Here is a 21882-nt window from a genome sequence, read left to right on the forward strand (position 1 = left end):
AACCCATATACGCGCCTGTAGGGAATTGTGTTACAACTGAGCCAAACTGCGAACGTGCGACTACAAATAGATGTGTCGAGTGATGCTGTAATCAAAAGTGGAGTTCGCCAAGGATGTGTTTTAGCACCAATGCTCTTTAAATATACTTGGAATATCACAATTCCAAAAAACTCTCAACTAATCACCAATTCAAGCATTAGTGCGAATGACAATCCGATCAAAAGAGTAGCGTGTTTTAAGTACCTAGGATATTGGCTTAGTGAAATATGGACAAGTGATAGAGAAATTTGTTGTCGAATTGAACCAGCGAGGGGAACTTTCTTCAATTACAGAGCGTTCTTTCCAATAAAAGCTTCAGCATAAAATTATGTCTTCCGTGCCTTAAATATTATGTTTGGTCTGCTTTGTTGTACGGTTTGGAGGCATAGACACTAAAGGTTATATATATATGTATATGTATATATATAGAATTGGCGCATACACCCTTTTTGGGTATTTGGCTGAGCTCCTCCTCCTATTTGTGGTGTGCGTCTTGATGTTGTTCCACAAATGGAGGGACCTACAGTTTGAAGCCGACTCCGAATGGCAGATATTTTTATGAGGAGCTTTTTCATGGCAGAAATACACTCGGAGGTTTGCCATTGCCTGCCGAGGAGCGATCGCTATTTGGTCTTTCACTGAGAATCGAATTTACGTTCTCTCTGAATTCCGAATGGTAGTCTATATGCTCTACGAAACTATGTTAACTAATTTTTTATCAAATCAACATTTTCGACACCTGCTCTTCTTTGCTTTTCATCGAGGTCAAAAAGCGGCGAAGCAGCCCGGGACATTTGCGACGTGTATGGTGAGCTGTTATGACCGAGTTTACAGCACGGAAATGGTTTACAAAGTTCAAAAATGGCGATCTTGATGTCGGTGACACGTCCTGCAACGGAAGGTCTTTTGAATTTGATGAAGAACGTCTCAAATCAATTTTGAAGAAGAACGGTCGCTAAACCAGTCATGAATTGGCAGAAAAGATGAACTGTAATCATAAAACAATACTCAATCATCTTCATTCAATCGGATTTACCAAAAAATTGGGGGCCAGGGTGTCTCACGAACTCAACGAAAAGATCAAAGAAAGTCGCTTCAAATTGCTTTTCAGCATATCGCCCTCCATCGAGCAACACGCGATCATAAACAGCGCCTTTTTGTACCGAATCGTCTCGGGAGATAAGAAGCGGTGCCTATACATCAATATGAAGCAAGGAAAGGAGTGGGTGGCTCCAGGAGATATGCCAAAGTGAAAGGTCTAGAATTCAAAGAAGATCATGATATGTGTTTGGTGGGACTAGGAAGACATGGTGAACTGGGAAATGCTCGAAAATAGTGCCACGGTGAACAAGGAGCTATACATTACCCAGCTGAAAAGACCTAATCGGCATAGTAAAACAATACTCCTTCACGACAACACGAAAACGTCAGGCCCCATGTTGCACAAGTCGTGAAATCCGCACTCTAAGAGCTCGAATGGGAAATCCCTCAGCAGCCGCCGTATTTTCCGAACCTTGCACCGACCGATTACCATCGTTTCCGCTCCCTGTCAAACCATACGAAGGGCATTACCTTCGATAGCAAAGAAGTCTTTAAAAACTGCCTCAAGAACTTCTTTGACACCAGACCATGCGATTTTTGGTGAAAAGCATCAACAAATTGATCGATAGGTGGGAAGAGGTTATAAACAGTAACGGCGAATATATAATTGACTAACTTATTGATATAATTATTGTTTTTTGTTTAAATAAAAGTCTTCTGTAAAAACGCTACGAACTTATTCCATAGGCTGTTCTTAAATTTCGGAACCAAATGATTTCTTGAATAGGGCGTAAATAATATTTTCGAATCTTGTATTTAGGGAATCGCACCAATCGTTTACCAGTTGTATGAAATCGACACAACTGCATGCGTTGCCGAATGGAATAACAGCGTCTTATGGCACTCGCTATAGGGTTTGAAAAAATTTGTAAAAAGTAACCTCATTCGTGTTAAAAGGTTAGGGGTAGTCAGAATTATCAAAGAATTGGATTTTTTTGTTTTGCACTTTCTTGAAGTATGGTACCTTAAAAGTATTGTATGAAAATTTGAAGGGAATCCGACAAATTCTTTTCGGGTTATTCAACAATTAACAAAGGGCGCTTGGGCGCTTAGTAGCTACGTAGGCAACAGCAAATCGATATTTTCGAAGCTGCTGTGACGGCTGAAAAACTATTATATGGTCCAGGAATAGATGACACAGTGTAAGTAATTAAATAATTCGTATAACTCTAAATAAGTCAATAGCAAAACATTAAATGCGTTTTTCTCAAAACTATGTTTATTGAACTGGTGATCACTGCAACTTAAAAACAGCTTGGTAGATTTCAATAAAATTTATACTGCTTTTGAAAAACATACACAAATCGTCCCTGATGATCGAAGGATTTTTTTTGCAAAAATTCCGATTTGTTTAAACAATTAATTGTCGGTTTTTTTCTCGAAAATCTGAAAAATATTTCCTGAGGACGCCATGTTGTTAATATTGAAAAAACGCTTCGATCAGGCTCAAGATTACTTATCAATAAAACTAATTTCTCTTGTCTGATGAATCTAGAAGGACTTGTGATGATCACCGCAAGGGACTTCTGGGGAAACGGGCTTCAGACAAGCAGCGATAACTTTTACAATTATTAATATTTTTTTTCGAAATTTTACTTAAGTCAAGTCGAAACATGATGTATTGATGCCATGTTTTTGTTTTTGTAAAGTAAAAAAACATTGGCTAGCAAAAAAAAATTAATAAAAATCATTATTTTTTCAGGCCTCTGACTACCCCGAACCCCTTAAAACTAACGACACTTAATGAAAATCATCCACAAATACATTCAAACGTATTGTTAAATGAGCCTGCTTACATTTTTTGTTTTGGCTACTTGGCTCACTGTCAACACTGTGTATAGGTAGGTAGGTTAGATGGCAAGAGTACCCCAGGTAAACTTCAAGTACATGCCGTTTTGATCCCACAATGTGGGCCACTACCTACGAAAAAATTTATGGAAAGAGAAAAGCATCTACAGCCATTCAGTGCTGTTGATGTAGTGATGCAGAGAAAAGTGATCTAGGCTGGAGAATTTCCTCATGCCATCCTCAAAGGGCGCGCTAAGGAATCCCAAGCGCCTAGCCGCCAGAGCCGAGCATTTGCAGAGAAAGTGCTCAACAGTCTCTTTCTATGCTGAATCCCCACAGCTTATGCAAAATGTACGGGATTCCAAGTTGCTCCGCATGAGTACCGATCATCCAGTGACTAATGAGCACCGCAATGAGTTAGGAAATTGAATGGCGGGGAATTACCATCACCTTAAACGTTCTGTTTATACTCGTACTAGTTTTTATTGCATTTGAAATTCAGGAGTATCTGTAAGCAATATAAAACATGTGAAAATATTATTCAAATGTAATTCACAAAGTAATAAAATCTGTCGGATCTGTAGCTGAGCAGTCGATGATCTCTAATTAACCACTAATTATGGCTTTCCTAGCGGCGGGCGAGCATTTGTGTGTATAGTAAATAATTACGTAAGTAAGTACGAAGCCAACCGCAAAAGTACTTTTATTAGAGACTAATATTTATTTATAGTAAATTATACTGATTGTGCTAAAGCTCATTAAAAGTCATTAATTGTGATTACAAGAAAAGCTAATTGCACCCAATAGCTGGTTGAGACGTGAGCATGTGAATTCACCTCTTCCTGGAAATACAATATCGAGTAACATTCTAGGAACTACACTATGCCATAAAATTTCATTTTTGTAATTAATAACACCGGCAAAAGATTAGCCCTTTTGCCAAATGATTTGCCTGCCAAAGGGAGACCACTGTTATTGTAGAAAAACTTTTTTTATCATTTTGCTATTTTATGTAAGCAAATTCGAGCCTACGCACCCCCGAAGGGTAGCCACACACCAACTCACAAGGCTACAGCGACCGCTAAGCTTTTACTAATGTGATTCTTCTTGCATAAAATCAATGTCGCTTACTCTGCAGTGGAATCTGAAAAAGTAACTATTTGCAAAAGTACACAAAGTGCAATGTGACATAGTGTAATTAGCACTTGTGAATTGATGTGATTTGCTTGCACTCATCATACATTTCTTTGCTAATTAAAAACTTACAAAACAATAGCAGAGATTATCTAGGAGCAGTTGATGGTTGCAGTGGTGTGGACTTGCACGTGACATATCTGGGCTCACGGCGACTGTGAAACCTTAAAAAGCTTCTTTTTTTCAGCGGTGATCTCCTGACAAAAAAAATGTCAAACGCCAATGCATTTTTTTGCAATTAAAGGCTTCCCCAGAAATCAACAGCCGCTCAGAGGTGAGAATAATGTGGGACGCTCCCTCCAACGAGACAAATTATGTAGTGCAGAAGCTTGGAAGAACTGCGCTTAAGGATCTACGTATGCGACAATTTTTGCGGTGAGTAGGAATATGGTAAGGCATATAATGGGCGTCTTCGATTCGCCACTTCTCTGCTCGCTTTACGAAAAATTTCCTTGTGAAAGCAACAATAAAGTTATGGAGAAAAATTCGCCGCTAACTCATAAAATAGTTATACCAATTTTCACTATTTTCAATGCTGCCAAATCTTTCTTCTGATATTAGGCAAATTTCATTAGAACGCGTTCATATAGAGCAAATTTTGTTGCTTCAACTTTGCGAATTCTCTTTTGGTTTTGCTCGTCGTGCTCATATATCTTGCAGCTGTTAGTTTTTGGTTCACAAACAAAAGCAACATGGAGAACAACGAGAACGCAAAAGGTTGACAGAGTACGAACTTCAAAAGACACGAGTGGAACCAACAAATGTTTCCCTGTGAGAATGCGATTTTACAAATACAGGCCCTCGCCTCATTTGAAGTGGTGTGTTTTGGGTGTCTCTTTAAAAGCGTGTAAAACGAAAATGAAAAAAGGTTTTTTTATTTTTGTTTTGAGTATTTTATTTTTGGATCCATTGTTAAAGTATAAACATTTTTTTTTCATACAAGGGTCGTTCAAAACGTTGTCAAACACAGGTATATCGCTGGCAACACGCATTCCGAGACTCACAGCTGTCTGAAATCTAGAAAATAAAAACGTTTTTGTTCAATATGAATGCCGTTATCGTGTGAACTACGATCTTAAAAAAAAGAAGATTCTACGTCATTTAAGTTTTATTTTATCAATATTGGTTCAATAAAACCGGATATCTGTGTCCGTTTTCCAAGTGAAGACCATTTTTTGAAGGCTGACAACTTTGAACGAACCTGGTATGAGTAAAAGAAAATGTTTATATTTCAAGAACGGATAAAAAAATAAACTACTGAAAACAGAAATAAATTTTTTTTTTTCGTTTCCCTTTTATAAATGTATATATAATTGGCGCGTACACCCTTTCTGGGTGTTTGGTCGAGCTCCTCCTCCTATTTGTGGTGTGCGTCTTGATGTTGTTCCACAAATGGAGGGACCTACAGTTTCAAGCCGACTCCGAACGGCAGATATTTTTTATGAGGAGCTTTTTCATGGCAGAAATACACACGGAGGTTTGCCCTTGTCTACCGGGGAGCGACCGGTATTAGAAAAATGTTTGCTTCATTTTGGTGTTTCACCGAGATTCGAACCTATGTCCTCTATGAAAACCAAACCATTGGTTACGGCGGTCGCCTTTTACACGCTTTTAAAGAAACACCCAAAAACACTATTTGAAATTAGGCGAGGGCCTTAAGTGCCTCCAAACAAATGTAATTTTTGCCAACTATCCTTCAGTGTAGTTTATTTATCCGAGTTGGTTCATCTATTCGCCACTCGCTAATATTTTCTTTTGTTCAATTATGGCCACTCCACAGACTCATTTGAAAAGGGGAATTTTGCATAATCTTCAGCAGTCTTGTATCAAATGCGCGAGGGACCAACTTTTTCTCATTTAAACTAAGTGAACAACTTTACGGGCTTTTTGCACCCTAAAATATCGATTGATTTCAAAATTAAAAGTGTTTTTTTTTTTTTGGCAGAGATTAATCTGGTGGTGTTACATCTACGCACTTTGAATTAATTTGTTGGAACAGCACTTAGATGGAGATTGTCGAGAGCTCCAGCAGTGGTGGCGCTGGGTCAACCCTAAATACACTAGAGTGTTCACGTGGACGGACTGACTTAGTCCTTTGGAGTAGACGCTTGTGCCGACTTTGTCCTTAAGCATAAAGCTATCCCTATAGCATTGAAGAGACTAATGCGATGCAGAGTTTGCTTTGGCCAATGCACGACAAATAGTGTAGGCCAAAGTTGAAAAACCGCTCGTTAAAGTACAATACTTATACATTGGATATATTTTAGGAATCGAAGTGTGACCAATTCGAGTTGTTTTTTAGGCTTTAGGTCCGTGTATTCTTATGGTAGCATTAGCAACATTATGCTTTTTCATAGTGTATATCGATATGATGTTTTATCGCCTTCATTGCCATACAGCGAGTATTGCGTGCAGAGCTCAATTGATCCATAATTGCATGTTCTTTGTTGTTTTCATAGCATAAAATATTTTCAAATTTATGAAATTGTTTGATCATGGATCATTGTGAGATTTCTTTCGATAAGAATTGATTTCTGGTTAGAAAAATAAAAAAAATATCCTGGAATTCATATCAACAAATGCTTGCTAAATAGCGGATCTCCAAAATCTGATATTTCTATATTTTGACCTTTCGGGATTTTGATATTTCGACATTTTGCCCCTTCGATATTTTCCTATTTCGGGATTAGAAGATTTTGATTGTTCGGGATTTTAATGTTTCGGGATTTTGATATTTCGACATTTTGTCCTCTCGGTTCTCTTGGTATTTTCATATTTCGAGATTTTAACCTTTCGGGATTTTAATATTTCGAGACTTTGATTTTACAAGATTTTAACCTTGGGGGATTTTAAAATTTCGGGATTGTGATATTTTAACATTTTGTCCTCTAGGTGTTTTCATATTTCGTGATTTTGACCTTTCGGTATTTTAATATTTCGGGATATTATCCTTTCGGGATTGTATTATTTGCAGATTTGCATACTTGGACCATTTCTCCTTTCGGTATTTTCATATTTCGATATTTTGTCCTCTCACTATTCTCATATTTCGAGATTTGGACCTTTCGGGATTTTAATATTGCGGGATTTTTATATTTCCACATTTAGTCCCCTCGATGTTTTTTTTATTTTTCAAGATTTTGATATTTCGAGATTTTGACAAATCGAGATTTTGACCTTTCGGGATTTTAATATTGCGGGATTTTTATATTTCGACATTTGGTCCTTTCGGTATTTTCATATTTAGCCTTTCGGGACTTTAATATTTCGAGATTTTGTTGTTACAAGATTTTGACCTTTCGGGATTTTAATATTTCGAGATTCTGATATTTCAACATTTTGTCCCATCGGGATTTTCATAGATCGAGATTTTGATATTTCGGGATTTTGACTCATCGGGATTTTAATATAATACATATTTCGAGATTTTGATATTTCAAGTTTTTAATATAATATTTCGGGATATTGATATTTCGGGGTTAACGATATTCGGACTCTATCCTCCAACCACTTTGTAAAGTGGAGTTGCTTATGTCCCATAAATGTAAAAGGCCTCTACCCTTTAATTCTAAGCTCTTTTTTGGCATAAATAAACTCATCGATTTGTATTACCTGTCGTCGCGAGTGCGATGTTAGTAATAACTTCTTCTATATTTTTATGCCTAATGTTCACAGAGGAAATCCCACCAGAATTTTCTGACTACAACACCACCACAAACGGCTAATCCAGTCCCTTTTATTTCGCCCCCCAATTCAATCGAAGTCAAATCGAATAAGAGCCTACAGGCTTCACTCGAAACTATTTTTTTTTTAAATACTCGCACACGTACACGCATACATTTCCAAGTGCGCACACACGACACATGCGCGCAAAAAACATTGCGTCCTTGGCCGTGACACAATTTCCGAACTGCCTGAATGGACAGAGAATACAAACAAGCAACCAGTTCGCAAGCCAACCGCCAAATGCGCACAAGCAGTACATTTTTAAGAAAGAAGTTCGAACAAATATGAAGAGGAGAAGCAATCAAGCAACAACAAGTTACGAATAAATCGCAATTGTGCTCAATGAAATTTTATTTTTGGTTTTGTTGTAGATGATAATGAAGATGTGGTTGCGCTGCTGCTGCTGTTGCTACTGTTAATGGCGCGCTCAGGCAAAGTGTGCCACTATCAAAATGGGGCAATAATGCGTGCATACACACGCACATATGTAAGTATCGTGATAGATAGAGGTGTATGTTATATGTGAGCTTGTGCGCCGCAATGAAAGGCAGTGGAAATATTCACGGATGGATGTATGGGTTTTTGTAGTTTTGAATATAAGTGCCTGAATTTATGAAAGCTCGTGTTGGAGAATGTATTGTACTAGCTTTTAACATCAAAACGCAATAATTAATTTACAACAGCAACAATTTCAGAGTCATTGGCATTTTTGTTCAGTTGCTGCTGATAGTTTTTTAGAAATTGCTCCAGATGCCAAATAAAAGCATGAAAAAAAAAATGTAAGGCCTTTATGGCGGTGGCGGCTGGAAGGAAATCAAATGGCTAGATAAGTTTAACTAGAACAAAGAGAATACAAAGATACTTAAAAAATTAGATACAATTTTACATTCATCTGTAAAATTAAATATTTTACTTTTTGAATGTTTTTATTTTAATTCATTTTTCGTCGGCGCTTAGTTACGATTTTCCCACACTCCAGCAAAACCGAAAAAAAGGCACTTTTATTTCGTTTTTAAGTTTCTACACTCGCCGCATAAAGTTTCACTTAAATAATACTTAAGCACTTTAGCTCATACATCTATTTCTTACACACGAAATTCTTTTTAAATCACCTTAGAAAGGTTTCACTACCACTTTTTTCTTCAACCACAACAACACAATTCACGTTCAGCTTTTCAATGCTCACAGCCAGCTGCCACAGCTAAGCAGCATACACCACGAGTACCCGCACGCAAAGAATAAACGAAGAAGAAAGCCAAAATGCCAAACCAAACACGTCAAACGACAGAATCAGACTGATCTTGCCGCTTGCTGCTGATGCTTTAGCTGCTCAGCTGGCGTGGTGTCTGCTAATTATGCGTTGCGCCAACCTGTTGCCGAGGAAATGCCATAGCTAGCAATCTAATGATAACAACAACAACAACAACAACAATATCAATAATTCAGCAACATGTTTCAACAGCGTACGCCTGCGTGTGGGATCTGGATTGAGAATTTGAAGTTGGTTGCCGGTGGCAAAGCAATGGGTTCTCCCATCTTCAGACAAGCTTTGCTGCTGCTGCTGCTGCACTTCCTCATATTTGTATATATCTTGTTGTTGAGAGAAAATGTGGCTCGTACATAAGCAGATGCTTAACTGCTTCTACATAGAGGTGTTGCATGTCCAAAATAAATACAATTGCGATTATGAAATTTTCGTTGCATTCAACTTATCTTAGCTATGTTGCAACGTGTGGCTGGTGTGAATAAGGCGTTGTTAAGATACAATGCAGTTGTGAATACGTAAGCAAATTAGGGGCAACTGAATTGCTGATATACACCTACTACATTTTTCGATGTGAACTTTTGAGTACACGTAAAAAAATTTGTTAGCGGGTCCCCGTGACAGGCATTGACAATCCGCCACATTTTTGCCTGCTCTTCTTTGCTTTTCATCGAGGGGGCATTTGCGAAGTGTATGGAGAAGGTGTCAAAGGCGAGTATACACGGAAATGGTTTGCAAGGTTCAAAAATGATGACTTTGACGTAGATGACACGTTCCGTAGCATTCTGAATTCGATTAAAATCACTTTTGAAAAAGAACGGTCGCCAAATCAGTCGTGAATTGGCGCAAAAAAATGAACTGCAATCATAAACCGATTCTCAATCACCTTCATTCAATGGGATTTACTCAAAAATTGTGAGACTGGATGCCTCACGAGCTCAGCGAAAAAAAAGAAAGTCACCTTCAAATTGCTTCTCAGCATCTCGCTCGCGATCGACCAACACGCGGTCATAAACAGCGCTTTTTGTACCGAGTCGTCACGGGAGGTGAGATTTGGTGCGTATAGATCAATATAAAGCAAAAAAGAAAGGAGTGGATGGATCCAGGAGATACGCCAAAGCCGCGAACCAAGCCGAATCTTCATCCAAAGAAGGTTATGATATGATGGGTGGGACTGGGAGAGCATGATGCGCTGGAAAATGCTCGAAAAAATGCAACGGTCAACAAAGAGTTCTACATTGTCCAGCTACACTGCATGAGTGAGGCTGAAAATACCTGATTGATATAGTCAAACCATACTCCTTCAAGGGAACGACAGGCCCCATGTTGCACAAGTCGTCAAAGTCGCACTTAAGAGCTCGAATGGGAGGTCCTTCAACATCCGCCGTATTCTTCGGACCTTGCACCGACCTATTACCTTCTTTTCCGCTCCCTATCAAACCATATGAAGAGCGTTGACCTGGCTGGTTGAAAGCCATCACATAGACTTATTGGACCTTAGTGTTACTAGATGGAGCTTGTCCTTTACGTCCTACGTCTTTTGCTAATCTAAGTAAGCCCTGAAGCTCGAACCCCGAGATACATTCTAACCTCTCATATTGTAGGGCTCCTAAACATTTTATTCGGGTTCTAGTTAATGCAGGGCAAGGACATAGAAGGTATTCAAGCGTTTACCTCTCTCTTCGTTCATTGCACAATCTGCAGCTATCGTTGTTTGTAATTCTCATCTTTTAAGCGTAAGCCGACTGCAAATTGTGGCCTGTCAGTATTGCTACGATAGTTATGTTTTCCTTTCTAAAGAGGGCTGGTACGAATCTGGCGTATTTATCTGCATTCTGTGTAATCAGGATTTTCGCGGTTTTACAAGTGGTTAGATTATTCCACCTCCTGTCTATCCGTGTTTTCATGTCGCAGCGATGCCATTGTATACCGTATTTAAGGGTTTCAGTATGTCGTATGTCTTGTTCGAATTGTATGTAAACAGCGCTTTTGGCAATCTCATCTTTCATCTCGTTTCCTAAAATGCCCTTATGTCCGGGTACCCAATGGATGTGTAACCGTCTGTCTACGGCAAGTCTCTCTATGGCTTCCCTGGCCCTAAGAACATTTTTCGCAGAAATTTCATATGAGTGTCATTTCCAGCGCCGCCGTTGGGGTGGTTTTCATCGCTCCTGTTATGCACAGAGCAGCGAGTCGTTGAATCCTTTCTAGTGGCATCAAGTATGTCAGTTTTCTTGTCGTAGTTCACCATACTAAGACCCCATACAGCAGTATCGGTCTAACTACTGCCGTGTAGCACCAATGCATCAGAGAGGGTGATAGACCCCAAGTAACGCCCAGTATTCTTTTACATGCGTACAACACGTTACTGGCCTTTTTCACCTTTTCCTCAACATTGTGCTTCCACAGCAATTTACTGTCTAGTATTAAAAATAAAAAAAAAATAAATAAATAATTGGCGCTTACACTTCTGTTAGGTGTTCAGCCGAGCTCCTCCTCCTATTTGTGGTGTGCGTCTTTGATGTTGTTCCACAAATGGAGGGACCTACAGTTTCAAGCCGACTCCGAACGGCAGATATTTTTATGAGGAGCTTTTTCATGGCAGAAATACACTCGGAGGTATTGCCGAGGGGCGACCGCTATTAGAAAAATGTTTTTATTAATTTGGCTTTCACCGAGATTCGAACCAACGACCTCTCTGTGAATTCCGAATGGTAATCACGCACCAACCCATTCGGCTACGGCGGCCTAGTATTACTCCCAGGTAAATTGCGTGATCTTGGAGAAGTAGTTCGTGGTTGCCTAGCTTCTGGAGGTTCCACGTTGGGGTATGCACTTCCTGGTAAAAAGTACCATGTCCGTTTATCCGGCCTTTATCCCTAGCCCTGCGCGAGATGTCCATTGGTGTACCATTTTAAGTGTGTTTTTCATCACATTACTGATGGTGTCCAGGTACTTTCCCGTAACTACTATAGCTATGCCATCTGTATATGACACTAGTTTTGGTGTCCCTCCGTCAAATTTCTTGAGCAGTTTATTTGCTACAAGTAACCGTAATAGCGGTGATAGTACCCCACCTTGAGGAGTGCCTCTGCATTCATATTTGGTGACGCTCGTATCATTCCATTCCGCTCTTATCTTTTAGCTAGCTAATAGCTGCCTTACCCATAGATAAACAACGGGTTGCACAATAAGTGACTCCATGCTATTTACGTCATCACGTCGTCACGTTATTAAAGGCTCCTGATATATCTAGAAATACTCCAAGAATTTTCGTAAAGAAAAATTAAAATAAATTTTTTTATAAAGTTTAAGCACTAGTAAACAATATATACAATTTTTTTATATTTATTTCTATTCTTATTCCTTCTAAAAATATTTTTTCTTTTAGCGCATTTTTGGCGCTGCTGGACGTATGTAACGCCTTAAAGAAGCACGCATCTTGAGACACGTCGTATTCTTCTTTGTGATACATACAAAACTGTAACCGAATATTAGAACTTTTCATAGTCATATGAATAAAAAAAATTTAAATATCAATGGTCGAGAGAAAGTTTAATTGCTTATACGTCGTTAAGCTGTGGCTTTTTATAGCTACTTAAGTATAAACATTCTTAGCGTTGCGTGCTTTAGTATAATCAAGAGTTGACAGAAGATGCAGAAGAACAACACAACCAGTGGAGTCCATGCATACCTACATTTTTCATTGAAATGCTTAATTACAGCATATCGCATGAGCATTTCATATGTTTGCTGCAATACAAAAAATATGTAAATAAACATGTTTATAAATTCCAATTCAAATTCTTTAGCTTCGAAATACGAAAGAAAAGCTTCCAGTTAGAGCAAAGCAAGCGAGTGCCGTGTAAAGTATAAGAAGACCCACACATCCCATATTCGCTTAGAAAGTGAAAATTCTTACAATAAAAATTGGTTTTTAATGTATGAGACTATTGAGCGATTTATTACTAGGAATTTTTTATTACAAAGTGAAACACTAAGCATAACTCACGCGTACTGAGAGAAGACTCATAGGCTGTCATTCTCGCATTCTTATGCTGGGCAAGAAGAAATCCATTTGTGTATATTATTTCTTTTTCTGTTTTTTTTTACTAGTTTATAATAAATATGTGCATGTACCACCTTGATCAAAAAGTTCCCGGAACAACCGCCAGGTGACGCTGTAAGTCAACTGATTCGAGCTCAATTTTTTGTTTTTTTGCTGGCAATCAGCGATTAATATTCCAACCAAAATTTTTTGTCTTTACTTGACATTTGTAATGAGTAAACCTACGTCTGCACGTGTTTTCGATTTTTTACAGTTTTAACAATGGATTTGAATTTTAACTTGCAACAACGAGTTTGTATTGAATTTTGCGTTAAAAATGGATTCAATGGTGCGAAAACCTGATTAATGTTGTGAAGCTTTCCGAGAAATGGTACTCTAAAGAAAAGAGCCGGTACCCGAGTGGCATAAACGCTTCAGATTGTTCATAAGAGATCGTGAATGCATCGAGTATGGCAAACGTGGCCAGGCCGTCGACATACTCGACATTGAAAACTGATGACAACATCAACAAAGTGAAACCAAAGTTTCACAATAATCGCAAAGTAACTAACAGAGAATTGGCAGAGGACTTGAACATTTTTCAGGGATCAGTGCAGGACCCATAATATTTGGGTTTGCGTGGTGTTGCTGCAAAGTTGGTCCCAAACGGCCATAATTTCATGCACAAAAGAGACCGCGTTGATATCGACAAAGACATGATTTTTTAGACTGAATCCGTCAAACACATGATTACAGACAACAGGCGACTGAATGGAGAGCTCCGAATGAAGGAATGAACTAAGACCCAAAAAAACACGTCGAGCAATGCTCATTGTTTTTATAGATTACAACGGATTTGTACACAATGAATTTTTGCCAGAAGGTCAGACAGTTAATAGGGGCTATTATTAGGGCGATATGAAGTAATTCGACAAAAAAGAAAGGACTTTTGAACCGTCGTCGGATAGTGCCATCATTTTCCGTGGATTTTGACCAAGAACGCAACGAGCACCATCCAGCAGCCATCGAACTCACCTGATATGACTCCTTGCTATTTTTTTATATTTGACCCAGTCAGAAAACCATTACCGGGATCGCGTTTGAGCAGCCGAAAGTCAGTAATGGAAAAATCGAATACGGCTTTGGTGGCTATACCGAAAATATAGCTCCAGAAATGTTTCGAGAGTTGGATAAAAGGCTGACATAAGTGGGTTGCAGTTGATGGGAAGTACTTTGAAGACGATAATATCACTTTTAAAATAAACTCGTATTTTGAATTTTCTAAATATATTCCGGAATCTTTTTGATCAAGCTGGTATGTAGGACTTATTAATTTAACTTACGAATTCCTATTTGAAAGGAAAGAAAATGAGAAGTGATATGTTTTTATCGTTTATGTTAACACAAGAACTACCGACTGGTCAAAATGACAGTTATATGCCAAGCAAACCCAACAAATTGGGAATACAATGCATCTGATCTGCATGGGAAATTTGTTACAAATGGATTTCCGTATTTGGGAAATGACGAAACAAGACAGTCCTCAGTGACTGAGTTTCTTGTCCTAAAACTTATTAAACCATTTACTGGTGCGTACAACGAAACAATCGGCAAAATATCTGAGCTTGACAGGCACTTAGATGTGTGAGTGATTGGTCTTTTTGCTTGAGCCGGCTTGCTATGCCAAATTAGAATTTTGTGAGCAATTTCAAGGTTCTAAGACATATTATAGTAAAATTAGTTTTTGCTGTTCAAATTTTCGAAACGGGTTGTTGCAATTTTTAACTTTTAATCATTTAAATATGTAGTTAAAGTGCGAATTATGGAACAAAAATAATTTAAACTGTGTGTCAAAAATTCTGAAAAATATTTACTAGAGCTACTAACAATGAAATATTTTTTCTTTTACAGATTATTCGTCACTGCTAAAAAGCAGCTACATTTCAATTGGTAGGTTACGTATGTATGTTTTGCAATATAATTTAATTTTTTGTTTGCATGTTTTCAGTTGCAAAATAGTAAACAATTCATGTTATATGGACTGCTCATTAGAGGCAATTTTGTATGCATTTCCTTCGTTTGGAGAAATGACCAGGTTTGTGTTATCAGTGAGATATTCGGGTTGTTTGCTGTTTGGCTAAGGGGTACGTATTCATTCGATAGAACTCTTCCTGTTCTACAAAACTATCTTAACTAATATTTTATTAGTTTTGAGGCTTAGAAATGGAATACCCAGGAGGCAAGAATCAACATTTTCGAAACCTGCTCTCCTTTGATGTTCATCGAGGTCAAAAAGCTACCGAAGCAGACCAGGACATTTGCGACGTGTATGGAGAAGGTTGCATAGGTAAGTCTATAGTCGAAAATGGTTTGCAAAGTTCAAAAATGGTGAATGTGACGTCGATGACACGTCCCGCAGCGGAAGGTCTTCTGAATTCGATGAAGAACGTCTCAAATCACTTTTGAAGAAGAAGAGTCGCCAAACCAGTCGTGAATTGGGATTTACTGAAGAGTTGACATCCTGGGTGCCTCAGTATCCGTCGTATTCTCCGGACCTTGCAACGACCGATTACCATCGTTTCCACCTTCTGCCAAACCATTTTGGCGGAACGGCATGAAAAAATTGGTCGAGAAATGGGAAGATGTTGTAAACAGCAACGGTGAGTATATAAATGATTAACTTATTATTAACCTCTTTTTCTCGTCTATTGCTTCCGTCTACTTCTGAAATCGCCAATGGTGTAATTGATTGCCCGTACTTATTAGAAGCAATACAATTTATAAATAAATGAATAAATGGCTATATTTTATGGGCCGCCACTGTAGCCACCCTTTGTGCAGTACGCATAGCCGCAATATAAACAATTAAAGCTTTTTCACATACTTTTAGGCCTCTGTTAAATTCTGCTTGAGGTTTTGTAGATGGCTTTAGTGCTAGGCACAAATATTATTATATTATATTTATTAAAATGATAAGAAATCCCACAACAGTGTTTTGCCTGATTATCACTGACCTTGCCTTCTAAATAAAACAAAGCTTTGAGCGAAATTTTAGTTTAAATAAAGGGTGATAAGATTGGAGGTATCATACTTTTCCTAATAGGGCTTTTTATTATTATTATTAGAAGGCCATTACGCACTGCGACCAGAGCTGATCTATTGTGAAAGGCCTATTTTTGCAACCCTACAGTTTTGGGCTTTTTAAAAATTTTAGCACAATTTTGGGTTTGTTGTTCCAAAGATTGCATGAAGATACTACGATACCACCAAGGTGATGAAGTCTCTGTCTGCCCAACGCAGGACATTCACAAAGCACATGTTCTGAACTTTCTATATCCATTTCGCAAAAGCGGCAGACATTGGTCTCAGATAGACCAATATTATTTAGATGATACCTCAGGCTGCAGTGACCTGTAAGGTATCCGGTTAAAATACGCAGATCTACTCTGTTTAGTGAGAGAAGTTTGTCAGATATTCCTTTGTTGGGACTTAGGAATAGTCTCGCTTGACGCTGACCGGCACAGTTTAGCCTGTGCGGCAAGTTTTCTTTCTTCCCATTTCCTAAGGAATTCATTAATGTGGCCTTTTGTTAGTCCACAGAAAGGCTCAGGACCAGTAAGTTGCATATTTGCTCCTTGTTTTGCAAGGTCATCAGCCATTTCATTTCCCTCATGTCCTTCATGTCCCGGAATCCAACATAGTGTTACTGTGTTGAGGTTTCCTAACGTGTTGAGAAGGTTTAGGCAATCATTTACCAATTTGGAGGTGATAGTTGTTGATAGAAGGGCTTTTAGAGCCGCTTGGCTATCTGAAAGTATGTAGATGTGAGTACCTCTCATGTATTTCTGCCTGGAATATTGTTGGGTAGAATCCCATCGGAGGATGGTTCCATATGTAGAAGTCCACGCAAGTGGGGAAAGTTACTGATCGCCATTCACTTGGGAGTGGCCAGGACGATTCTTCTACATATGGTTCAAGCAGCTCACAACGGCCGGGATTAGCCCACGTATCCTCTGGGTAGCTTCCGAACACCCGTTCGGGAGTGAGCTAAAGTGAGAAGGCGAAACATTCCAGGATAGCTGGTTGTGCGCTGGGTTTGGGACCCGCCACTTAAAAACCTCCCCCCAATGAAAGCATATACAAAGCCTCGGATGAGAACTTCCAACACTGATGACGACCCCTGCAAACGAACTAAGGACTATGATTTGAGGGTATGCACCTGGAATGTCCGGTCCCTTAATGGGGAAGGTGCCTCTGCCCGGCTGGTTGATGTCCTCGTGAGAGTAAAGGCTGACATCACTGCCATCCAAGAGATGCGATGGACGGGGCAAGGAAAGAAAACCATAGGACCTTGCGACGTCTACTTCAGCTGCCATGTAAAGGAGCGCAAATTCGGTGTCGGATTTGTTGTGGGAGAGAGACTTCGTCGCCAAGTACTGTGGTTCACTCCGGTGGACGAGCGTCTCGCAACAATCCGCATCAAAGCCAGATTTTTCAACATATCGCTAATTTGCGCCCACGCCCCGACGGAAGAGAAGGACGATGCGACCAAAGATTCCTTCTATGAGCGCCTGGAACGTTCCTATGAGCGCTGCCCCCGCCACGACATAAAAATCGTGCTTGGCGACTTCAACGCCAGGGTGGGCAAGGAGGGAATTTTTGGTCCCACAGTCGGAAAATTCAGCCTGCACAACGAAACATCCGGTAACGGACAGAGGCTGATCGACTTCGCCGGGGCCCGAAACATGGTAGTCTGCAGCACCAGATTCCAGCATAAAAATATACACCAAGCTACCTGGCTGTCTCCTGATCGAAAAACGCGAAACCAGATCGATCATGTTGTGATAGATGGAAGACACGCTTCTAGTGTATTAGATGTACGTACGATCCGAGGACCCAACATCGACTCGGATCATTACCTTGTTGCAGCCAAACTGCGCACACGCCTCTGTGCAGCGAAAAGCGTACATCTAACTACGCAAAGAATGTTCGACATCGAAAAGCTGCAATCACAACAGACAGCCAGAAGATTCGCCACTCGACTCTCACTCTTGCTCTCAGAGAGTACTGCCCAACAAATCGGCATGCACGAGCAATGGAGCAATATTTCTCGTTCTCTACGTACCGCCGCCGAAGAAGAAATCGGATTCCGGCGAGCCCGAAAAAACAATTGGTACGACGAGGAATGTCATGCTGCCGCCGAAAGAAAAGATGCTGCCTTTAGAGCCACGCTGCGATCGGGCGCAACGCGAGCCATGTGGGATCGCTACAGAGAGCTAAGAAAAGAAGAGAGACGTATTATTCGACAGAAGAAACGAGAGGCCGAAATACGTGAGTGCGAGGAGCTTGAGATGCTGGCCAATAGGAACAACGCCCGAAAATTCTACCAGAAAGTTCGGCGGCTTACAGAAGGTTTCAAGACCGGGGCGTTTTCCTGTAAGAACAAAGACGGCGATCTGGTGACCGACATCCAGAGCATTCTTAAATTATGGAGGGAACACTTCTCGAACCTACTTAATAGTGATAGCTGCGCATGTCAAAGAGAATGTGATGATCCCGATACCCCAATCGTTGACGACGGAATTGACGTTCCGCTACCCGACCATGACGAGGTGAGAATAGCGATAACGCGGCTAAAGAACAACAAAGCCGCGGGCGCCGACGGACTGCCGGCTGAGCTATTCAAACATGGCGGCGAGGAGCTGGTAAGGTGCATGCATCAGCTCCTATGCAAAATATGGTCGGATGAAAGCATGCCTGCCGATTGGAATTTAAGTGTGCTCTGCCCAATCCATAAGAAGGGCGATCCTGCAATTTGTGCCAATTACCGCGGGATTAGTCTTCTAAATATCGCCTATAAGGTTCTAGCGAGCGTATTGTGTGAAAGGCTGAAGCCCACCGTCAACCAACTGATTGGACCTTATCAGTGTGGCTTTAGACCTGGAAAGTCTACCATCGACCAAATATTTACGATACGCCAAATCTTGGAAAAGACCCATGAAAGGAGAATCGACACACACCATCTTTTCGTCGACTTCAAAGCTGCATTCGACAGTACGGAAAGGAGTTACTTGTATGCCGCGATGTCTGAATTTGGCATCCCCGCAAAACTAATACGGCTATGCAAGATGACGCTGCTCAACACCAGTAGCGCCGTCAGAATTGGGAAGGACCTCTCCGAGCCGTTTGATACCAAACGAGGTTTCAGACAGGGTGACTCGCTGTCGTGTGACTTCTTTAACCTGATGTTGGAGAGCATCGTACGAGCCGCAGAACTTAATCGCTCAGGCACAATATTTTATAAGAGCGTACAATTATTGGCGTATGCCGATGATATTGACATCATCGGCCTTAACAACCGCGCTGTTAGTTCTGCCTTCTCCAAGCTGGATAAAGAGGCAAAGCGAATGGGTCTGGTAGTGAACGAGGGCAAAACGAAGTACCTCCTGTCATCAAACAAACAGTCGGCGCACTCGCGTATCGGCACCCACGTCACTGTTGACAGTTATAATTTCGAGGTTGTAAAAGACTTCGTTTATTTAGGAACCAGCATTAACACCGATAACAATGTCAGCCTTGAAATCCAACGTAGAATCTCTCTTGCCAACAAGTGCTACTTTGGACTAAGTAGGCAATTGAGTAGTAAAGTCCTCTCTCGACGAACAAAACTAACACTCTACAAGACTCTCATCATGCCCGTCCTAACGTATGGCGCAGAAGCGTGGACGATGACAACATCCGATGAAGCGACGCTTGGAGTGTTTGAGAGAAAGATTCTGCGCAAGATTTTTGGACCTTTGCACGTTGGCAACGGCGAATATCGCAGACGATGGAACGATGAGCTGTATGAGCTTTATGACGACATAGACATAGCGCAGCGAATAAAGATCCAGCGGCTACGTTGGCTGGGTCATGTCGTCCGAATGGATACAAACGCTCCGGCTTTGAAAGTATTCGATGCGGTACCAGCTGGTGGTAGTAGAGGAAGAGGAAGGCCTCCTCTGCGTTGGAAAGATCAGGTGGAGAAGGACTTGGCTTCACTTGGTGTGTCCAATTGGCGACGGTTAGCACGAGAAAGAAACGACTGGCGCGCTTTGTTAAACTCGGCCAAAATCGCGTAAGCGGTTATCGCGCCAATTAAGAAGAAGAAGAGAAGAATCCCATCGGAATCGATTTTTTTAATTTAGGCCCATTGATTCCTGCCCCTGTTCTAACATTTTCCAAATTGGACCCATCAGTAAACCATAGCTGGGAGCCAGGTTTGAAAGTGATAGAGTTAGTTCTCCAGTCTGTTCGTTCATTGATTATAACTTGGAAGTTCCTGAAGAGTATTGGTTTGGGTGATAGTATATCATCCCTATGAAGAATGGGACTATGTAGGAAGTCTTCAAAGATCTTTAAATGTCCTTTCATATCTACTGTTAAAATGAATACATATTTTTTTTTAGCATTCATTGGCATTTCATCCTGGAAAGACTTATGCCTCAACAACGTTTACAAATCGTACAATTCTAATACGGCAATCGAGGTTCGGTGAAAAGTGTTCATCGCGCGCTTAGGACCCGAATTTTATTCAGCGATGGGACCCATTTTTAGCTTAATGGTTACGTCAATAAACAAAATTGCCACATTTGGGCTGAAGAGTAACCTGAAGCTATTCAAGAACAGACATTACATCCACTGAAAACAACCGTGTGGTGCGGCCTCTGGACTGGAGGAATCATGGGTTTATATTTCTTCAAACGAGACTGGCGCCAATGTAACAGTGAATTGCGAACACTATCGCGCCATGACGAGCGACTTTTTGATGCCGGAAATGGAAGCCTGTGAAGCTCTACAACATTTGGTTTCGGTGAGTAAGTGAGTGTCTCAGACGAATGGATTGGCCACCAATATTGTGTGATATCAAACCTTGGAACTTTTATTTGTAAGGGTATATAAAGTCTACATGCTTTTTAGATAAACCAGCTTCGATTGAGGCATTGGAAGCCACGATACTAAAATTATTCACGAGATACCGACCGAAGTCTTCCAGCGAGTCATTCAAAATCAGTGTTTGCGGATGTCTGAAAAATAATAAAGATTACCCAATCAATTTGAATTTTCGTTGTTTTATTTCAATTTAAAATACTATACATCTAAATTGATCACCCTTTAAATGATAATGTGAATATTTAAAATAAAAAAAATATTTTATGTTCTGTTTAATCAATTGATTTTCAAAGAGTTTTTCTTCTATTTTTTTCTTGAAAAACAAATTGTAAAAGAAATTAAATTTATTTATAAAACTTTTTTTTATTTTGAAAATTTTTATTTATTTGTAATTTTTTAATAAAATAATATTTTTTAAACTTATACAGGGTCCGGCACTCGAAGTGTAATCAATTAAAAAGGCCATCAACTTCGTTTGGAAAATTACTTTTATTCAAGTCAAAGTAAAAAATGTGTGAAAACAGTACAAAATTAAGAATCCATTTACTTTTGCTCGATATGAACACATTTTGCCATGAAATGAATCGCAAGCTGCCCGAATGTGACTTCCAGGTATTTTGACCCACTCGCGGACAATGTCTGTTTTCAACCCCTCGAGACTGGTGAATCTTTTAGTTCGGACTATGCTCTGCAAACTGGCCTAAAGAGAATAGTCCATCGGATTCACGTCTGGTGAATTTGAGAGCCATTATGTGGACATTATGAAGTTCAGAACATTGTTTTTTAGCCA

General features: G+C 39.9%; 1 protein-coding gene across 1 annotated transcript in view; it reads right to left on the minus strand.

Moving 5' to 3' along the window:
- LOC129245214 (serine proteinase stubble) overlaps positions 1 to 9116 on the minus strand; it is a 55515-nt gene extending 46399 nt beyond the window's left edge. The window contains exon 1 of the mRNA XM_054883253.1: positions 8961 to 9116. The gene's annotated coding sequence lies outside the window, so the exon portion shown is untranslated. The remainder of the gene's footprint in view (positions 1 to 8960) is intronic.
- Between the last annotated feature and the right edge of the window lie 12766 nt (positions 9117 to 21882).

This window comes from Anastrepha obliqua, chromosome 4 (assembly GCF_027943255.1).
Source record: "Anastrepha obliqua isolate idAnaObli1 chromosome 4, idAnaObli1_1.0, whole genome shotgun sequence".
NCBI classification, from domain to species: domain Eukaryota; kingdom Metazoa; phylum Arthropoda; class Insecta; order Diptera; family Tephritidae; genus Anastrepha; species Anastrepha obliqua.